Source organism: Mercurialis annua, linkage group LG5 (assembly GCF_937616625.2).
Source record: "Mercurialis annua linkage group LG5, ddMerAnnu1.2, whole genome shotgun sequence".
Lineage (NCBI taxonomy): Eukaryota > Viridiplantae > Streptophyta > Magnoliopsida > Malpighiales > Euphorbiaceae > Mercurialis > Mercurialis annua.
In genome coordinates, this window is record NC_065574.1 from 55,884,879 (window position 1) to 55,893,600 (window position 8,722).

An 8,722-nucleotide genomic window follows, 5' to 3' on the forward strand; every position below is an offset into this window, starting at 1 on the left:
TAAAATAATTAATATTTAAAAAAAAATATATTGTATAAAAAAAGATGGAGATGAAAATTAGAAGGCTAATCACCTTAAAAACTACCGACCTTTTATTTTGTTTTCAATAACACCCCAACTTTACAATTTCGTTAATTGCACCCTATTTCGTATTTTTATATTTCAATAGCATCCTAATTTAGAAAAAATAGATGATTTTACTATAATAAAAATTAAATTTTATAAAACAATCAAATTTAAGGGTCATTTTATACCCTTTTCTACTTGGACAAATTCTAACAAATTTCTTAACTTAAAAAAGTTTCAAATAAATCCTAAATAAAAAAATTAATTATATACATATACAATTAATTATTTAATTCAAAATTAAATTAATTTTTTAAAACGGAATCCGCCATCCCCGCTACCCACCGGAGACGACTCGTCTTCCATGGAAGACCAGCGGATCTGCTGGTCTTCCCCATTGAAGCCCAGCAGATCTGGTGGTCTTCCATGGAAGACGTGCAGCTCGTCTTCCATTGAAGACCGGTAACGGATAAAATTGATAACTTTTCAACATCGAGGTAGAATTGAAAAAAAAAATCTAAAAGTCAGAGGTTTTTGACTGATTGATGCCTTTTTAATTTGTCTTGAAAGTTAAAATGATTATAAACATTCAAGGCTAATTAGGGTCCCTTTGAAATGAATGAAATCCTTCAAATTATGTAGAATTCATTTGTAATCCTATTTTTTTTGCGTTTGGAATAAATGAATCTATTAATATAACTTATAAAATTAAAATTCTGAAATTGGTTTTAGTTATAATTTAAGGAATTGTAAATCCAACTAAAATATGTGGAATTTGCAAATGAATTCCAAAAATATAAAAGAACAATTTTATTTAACTAATTTGTCCTTATTTTATAAAGCTTTTTTTTAATTTCTTTAACTTTTTTTTATTGCTATTTTTTCTTTATATCTTTTCTTTCTAATTTGGCTAATCACCTTAAAAACTACTAACCCTTCACTCCTTTTTCAATAACACCCCGACCTTATAATTTCGTCAATTGCACTCAATTTTGTATTTTTATGTTTCATAGCACCCTAAAGTATTAAATTGAACTCTTTTTATTTGGATAAAATTCAAAACAAATCCTTCAAATTTTTGAAAAACTCAAAACGTTATATAATGTTTTAAATTTTAAGTATAAACCCTCTTCTCTATAACAAAAAATATATAAATAAATAAATTAAATAAAAATTCACCGCCTCCCTTCGGACCAGCCGCCACTTTCCGTCACCACCTCCGTTCGAACACCGCTCTCCGCCACCGGACTTCCATGGAAGACCACCAAGTGTTACCTATCTTGTCATTTTCCAAAAGCTTTCTTTGATCATCCACCATAAGATATTGAATTTGATTTAGTGGACCTACAAAGCAAATCACTTAGGTACCCAAACAACTTTGGGTCCTTGAAAGTTAATGCTTGAATAGTTCAAAGAAATTAACCTTAATTGAATTTTTCTCACATAGCAATGAACATTAGTGTGACCATAACAATAAAAACATTGAATTCTATGGTTCACATTTGATTGCATTTGAAGTGGCTTGACTCTAGAGGTCTCATAAGAACAAGCACAAGTATGAGAACAAGATTTGACATGTGAAAAAACATGAGCATGCGAGTTCTTTCTAGTTTTCTTGTTCCACTTGTGACTATATTGAGAAGCATAGCCATGTCTAAAGGGTTTTGTACCCTTGTTGCTCTTAGCCTTTTGAGCCAAGAATGGCTTAGCCATAGGAGCTTGAACATGCATCTTCTTTGCCTCAATTGGTTTGACCAATTTAGGAGGAACTTTTATAGAAGACGTTTGAGGCAAAATGGACTTCATAAATTTAGTTTCATTGGAACTAGAAGCATTTTGATTATAGGCAAGTCCAAATTTTATGGTTGGGCATCTTTGAGATACAAGAATTGTATCCAAGGCTGTCTTCCCTTTTTGAAATCTTGAAAGTGAATCTTTTAATTCAAAAATTTCATTCTTTAGTTGATCATTTTCCTTAAGCAAGTTATCAACATTCAAACCTTACTTAGGGATAGATTCTAAAGATGACTTGAGAGCTTCATTAGACAATTTTAATTCATGAAATTCTTTTGTTAAAACAAGCATTTCATCTTTAGCTTTAGAAGCTTCATTTTTAAAGGATAGCATCTTGGCTTTATAATCACCACATTTAATTACTAGTTCATCAAGCATGCTACTGTCACGACCCATTTTCATGAATCGCGACCGGCGCTAGGGTATGGGTAATGTAGTACCGAAACCCGTAGCTAGCCTTTCATTTAATTCATAAATACATAAACCTGCAGAAAACCAATGCTCGGGGGCAACCGAGACTTCAGCCTAAACTAGCAGTTATGATAATCAACAGTTAATATAACATACTTATTCAATTCCGGGTCTAAAATAGGCATAACATAAATAATCCGAAATAAATACATAACATGCCAGAGCAATATAACCAGTCAGACCAATCCGACATACAACTGTAACAATAATAAAGACGTCTAGTCAACTACTGCGGTCTAAGAATAAAATAGTTTGACAGTTTATAAAAATAAATGGAACCTCCGAGGAAAAGTAAATGCGGAGATCACCAGACTCTCTCAGATCATAACCCTGGGAAAAATTGGGAAAACAACGGGGTCAGATATACTGAGATGAGTTCATACCACTATTTACATTTATTAAGTGGAAAACCTTTAAAACGTTTAAAACATTTAATAACGATATTACAGATAATAGTTGGAACCCTAATCCACAATTCTACATAAATAACATAATCCAATAGGTCTGGTCCCGAGAGCTGAGCTACACCGAGTTACCACTGACCACACTTATACCAGAGTCCCGAGAGCCGAGCTACACCGAGTTACTCTACTTGGTCCCGAGAGCTATGCTCATACCGAGTTACCACATTACCATAATTACCTTTTCCAGATCTTTACCGGTGCGCACGCAGTCCTAATGATGCCCATTAGGTAGCACGTTCCAACTAAGAGCCATAATATAAAAACAGTTCGAAATATACGTACAGTATATATATTTAATATTAAAATAACAATTTACTTAATAAAGCGGTAAATAGTAAATATAAACTCACAGCTTGCTTATCCACGTGATCTTGGCAAACAGCTAACCCTGTTTCGACTCCGGAGCGCGAGTAGTCGAAGAGTCTAAAAATAAATCATACGTTAAAATCGCTCCAACCCCTAACTCTAAGAATACTAGACACCACGTAGGACTAGCACAATTAATCAGACAATTAAATAACACACAGAGAAACACAATTCTCAACTAAATTATAATGCCGTAATTAATTCAAGACTATTGAGTTCGCCTTAAGTCCAATCCGAAAATATTATTAAAATAATATTTAATTGATAAATAAAATCAATTACTCAAATAGTGGGTTAGCCGAGTTTTTCAAAACTACCAAGCTAAATCCACATGTCGGTGACCCAAGTCCAAACCGATCCAACTAATATTCCAGAGTTTATAAACCACAATTTATAATTAATATTAAATAAAATATTAATTAATATCAAAATAGAACTCAATAGCTTGAAACTCAAGTAATTAAATATTACCGGCAATTATCTCAATTAATTAAATAACAAACAAAGCTAAAATATAAATTTAATTCCAAGGCATTCTAAGCCAAAATATCAATATAACAATTAAATAATAATTATTAATAATTATTAATTTAATTTTTAAACATTCAAATATTATTTTTAGGTTTTAATAATAATATTACTAATTTGAAAATCTTTCAAATTAAAATAAAATCTCCAATTAGAAATCAAAGTCAATAATTTAATTAAATCTAAAAATCATTTAAATTATAAAAAGATTAATATTAAATCTAAATTTAAAATATTAATGCCCAAAGTAATTTTAATTTATAAATAATAATATTACTCAAGTTGCTAATTAATAAATCGAAATCAATTTCGTAGATTAAAATAAAAATGAAAATGAAATAGTTAATAACAAAGTTAAAGCATCATTAGAATTAAGTCAAAATAATTTAGTGGCTAAAATAGCCAATAAACCAAGAGAACACTCAATAAGCCAATCATTAATTGACACCTCATCACCATCAACCTTTCATACAAACCCAAACAATTGAATAAGCCACTGACGCCAAATTATTAAACAAAAGAATAAAACATAGCCAAGAACACAATTCATGGCCAATAATAATTTCAATAATCAAACATCCAAGCCACATGCCAATTTTAAATACAAATTAAATCTGCCAACATAAAACATAACCAAGATATCAATTCATTAATTAAACTCCAAAACAACGACAAACAAAACCCAGACAATATCTCAAGCTAGCTAACAGTGACAATCTATCATCCTCTAATCAATAATTAACAACACAGGAAAAACTCAACAAATCTTAACCCATCTTAAATATAGCTTACTGAAATCATCACCTAATCAAACCAAGAATGAAAATTACTACCATCAAGAACAAAACAATATGCAGAGACAACCATATGAAAATAGAACCAAACATATTCAAAAAGCGATGAAACGGCGGCGTCTATAGCGGAATGATTTACGTACCGAATGAGAAAACGAAGTTGAGAATCGTAGAGGCGTGAGTCTAGTATCACAGGGACAAGACGGATCCAAATATAACGCTATAACGAGAGAGTACGATTAAGAATACGCAAGTATCAATTTTAGTCAAAAACTGAAATATGAACAATGATTCTTACCTAATTTCACGAGCATAAAGAGGATGATTTGAACAGCGATGTTTTAGAGGTTTTGAGATAAAATTGACGGCTAGGGTTAGGTTTAAGTGATGAATAAATTAGGTTAAGAAAACGTGATATAAATGGAAGGAATATAAAAGCAACGGGCAAGATAATAACAATAGACTTAACAAAATTAAACAGGCCATACCTGTACATAAGTGAAACAATGATCATGGGCAATTTGCATGGGCTTAATATTATAGGTTAATATTATGCATAGGCTTTGCATAATTCATGGGCTTGCATGGGTTTAAATAATAATACAAATCAAATACGAATCGAACTATGGCCGTAACAACGAACGACTAAAATATATATATATATATATAATAAATTACCTAAACTTGACGGAATGTAAAAATTTAAAATTTAAATCTGAAATAATTTAATAGTAATGAAAAAAAAATACGGGGTATTACATTCTCCCAAACTTATTAAAAATTCGTCCTCGAATTTACCACAAACCAAATTAATATAAAATCAATTATATCTTGCAAAAAAAAAAAAAAAAAAAAAAAAAAAAATCATACGTAACTCTAAAAATACGGAGCAACGCATCCTCAACGGAACAAAAGAAAACAACTAATCGTAACAATTCTAGATTTCCAAAATCACTTTACGACCAGGTGACAACTCAACAGAAACAAAATAACACCGTCTAATTCAACCACAATCTCACTACATTAAACAAACTCTCATCAAGGGTAATTCTACCACAATGAAAACTGAGGAGAGTCAAAGCGAAACGAAACATAAATCAACCAAAAACACGGTGAAAAATATATGGGGTATTGCATTCTCCCTAACTTAGAGAAATTCGATCTCGCGTTTAAAACTGATTTAAAAAAAACTCGAATGGTCACCACACGCATACGCGAAATAATTCTGAGTTCAACAATTTGGTACATCAACGACTTCTCAAACACCACGGGTGAGCGAATTAAAAATTTATTTTCTAACCGGGAATAACCAATACGCTATACGAGGAAAAGTTTCGAAAATAACAGGCTCAAGTCTCAAAGACTACCAAAGCAACACTACACGTGTAGGAACAATCTCAAAATTTAGAATAGTAATCTTACTAAGTCAAAGTCCAATACTACAAACCGAATACAGACACTATCACTGAAAATAATCTTACATCCCCTAACACCTACGCACTATATCACTTATAGTGGTCACAACACTAATTACTTCATACGAGAAATACTTAACAACAAATCAAATGTCATCTTGATCAAATATGCTCTCACAAAATAACGGCTGAAAACTAAACATCACTAGAATCGTCTCGATTCAATCAACTAAGATCAGCTCGACAATACCATCAACTTTTCGAACTCAGACATAAAAAGCACACCTAATCAAGTTGTCAAAATTTCATCGCTATCTCCAAAATAAATTTTGCAAATAAGAACCCTTTTGTTTACAAAAACGTTTTAAACATATATCGAATCTATAAAAAAAAAACAAAATTTCTTTTAAGTACAGTTTTTTTTTTATAAAAACGCACGCAGAGTATAACCAATGTTCTTAAAACAAACTCCTCAATTTATATACTCTAAGCTGACACAATTCTTCAATCCGGACTCAATATTTTTTCGCATTCACCACAACTAAACCTCGAGTACAACCTTATAACTATAGCTCTCCTTTTTAAAATACGAATACTCCAATGATATAAATTAAATCCTTATAATGCAATTTCGCTTAAATCACCACCGTCATCACAGAGTACTTGTCTAGATACCAACCAAAATTTCAAAACCGTTTGAAATTTATCAACTTTTTAAACACCATTTTCACAATGTAACTCGCGAGTTTATAACAAAACATTTTTCTTGAAAGGCTTACTGATAAAATTTATTTTACATAATTGTGCGCCAGGGTGATGACAGCTCTCATCCCCAAAGAGTTGCATTCAACCCTAATAATTTAATGCCGTGATGAATGTACTAAATGCATGTATCAATTTTTTTATTTTTCTTTTAATTAGTGATTATACTCAATGCTTAATGCAGTTTCCTATTCGTGGCATTTCAAATGCATGTTCATGACATGTCTGGGCACAATTACGTGATGAAACATTTCAATTTCTTTAACAAGTTAATATTTGAAATCAATTTTTCTTTGAAATATTTTCTAGACATTACACTCTGTGAGACGTGCATTCGTCCATCTTGACATATTTGCCCATCTCCATTATCCTATTCCACCAATTTGAATTGTCAAAACGAAATAACCTAAAATCGACAACGAAACTAAAATTTACCTAACAACGAATTTCTCTTCAAATCAATTTGAAAATTTTCCAAAGGCATCAAAGCATCACGACCGCCTTCACAGCTTCAATATCAGTTTCGATATTTCACCGATCTATCTAAAGAAAACACTATTGTATTACTACACTGATCAACCTCGATTCACAGATTCCATATCTAATTCTAGAACACTAACAGCTGAACTTTCGACTACAACAAATTATTACAAACGAGTCCGACGTAGAAACACATAACGTTCAAAATTTCACGCACGAGGTAAACCCACACGAGAAGAATTATTCCACCGGTGCTGAGTAATTTATTTGCCTTCCTCCGACCAGGACAGTTTCAGGATTCGAATCTGAGAACAGCTCTTGAGAATCGCTCCTCAAATTTATTGATAAGAAAAATTAATCACTTCGATTTCCAGGGTCAAACGCTAGATCCGGCTAAAACAATTATAACATCAAAACTAATCGCAGGGTAAAAGAAAACGAAGGTTCGAATCGCACATCGACACCAATACCAAAATTAAGCCAAAGAAAACTAGCGAGGAATGCCCTCACGTGCTACTCCACACAATGAGGTCAACGAGGACAAAAAATGATAAGGCATAACTTAATCAAACACTAGAGACAAGAATAATAACACAGTAATATAGGTCAAGAATTGATCACACATCCGAAAAACACTTAAGCATCTTGCAGTAAAACAATCATTCATTAGGGTAGCTATCCAATATAATTCCAAATAATTAATCATGCAACATCTTATATGGTCAACGAATTCCTATCGACATAGTGACAACTCAAAACAACCTGTAATTGATGAAAATTTAAATCACACAATAATATTTTCAATACATCAACTTAACTCAAAATATAAAGATATTGGTCAAAAAGTACTTATCAAAACCCACTTTAAAAAAAAAACTTACAAAATAGATTTCAAGTTCATGTCGAGCCCCATAGTATTAAAAATCATTTTTCGGAACACCTCTTTTATAAAACAATAGATATACTTCTTTCCGAACGTCTCAAATTAAAACCGCCGAGTTAGCTGAGTGATTACCACTTCCAAGCTCAACTCTAAATTTGGGTGACCCAAGTCAAACCCATAATATCCATTTATAAAACGTATGCAACACATTTTCAAATCCGAAAAGAACGCCTTTTGAAAATAAATCTCAATATTTTCAAAATAGGTGGCTCGACCTCATCCAAAATAATAACATTAACTCATCGCCCAAGTGGAAAAACAATTATTCTTTAACAATCTTTTCAGAAACATTGGCTTCAATCAAAATTAGTAAATCAAGTATAAGACCAACAACACCAAAGTGTTGACAAATCAAAATATGGTAAAATTTCAAAATTAATGTTAAATTATCAAATCGGTATCGCCTTTAAAAATTATATTATTTCAAAACAATCATTTTGAAAACACCAAGCTATACGTAGCATTTTAATTTTTTTAAAATACAAAAATTTCATTTTATTTCAAAATAACAACCCTTTTTCAATCCTTAGTCAAATGTAAAACTTTGAAATAAACGGATTTCATTTCACTGGTGAAATTACGGAAAATAATATATTAGGGTGTCATGTACAGACTACCCATTGAACTATATGGGTCATA

At 31.4% G+C, this 8,722-nt stretch overlaps 1 long non-coding RNA gene across 1 annotated transcript; it reads right to left on the bottom strand.

The window, feature by feature from the left end:
- Positions 1–1,251: 1,251 nt before the first annotated feature.
- Positions 1,252–5,055, bottom strand: LOC130014644 (uncharacterized). The gene is made up of 4 exons (XR_007641160.2): positions 4,782–5,055; positions 4,627–4,703; positions 3,146–3,218; positions 1,252–2,661 (listed from the first exon to the last, which is right to left on the bottom strand). It is a non-coding gene; the product is annotated as an uncharacterized LOC130014644 (long non-coding RNA).
- Positions 5,056–8,722: the final 3,667 nt, after the last annotated feature.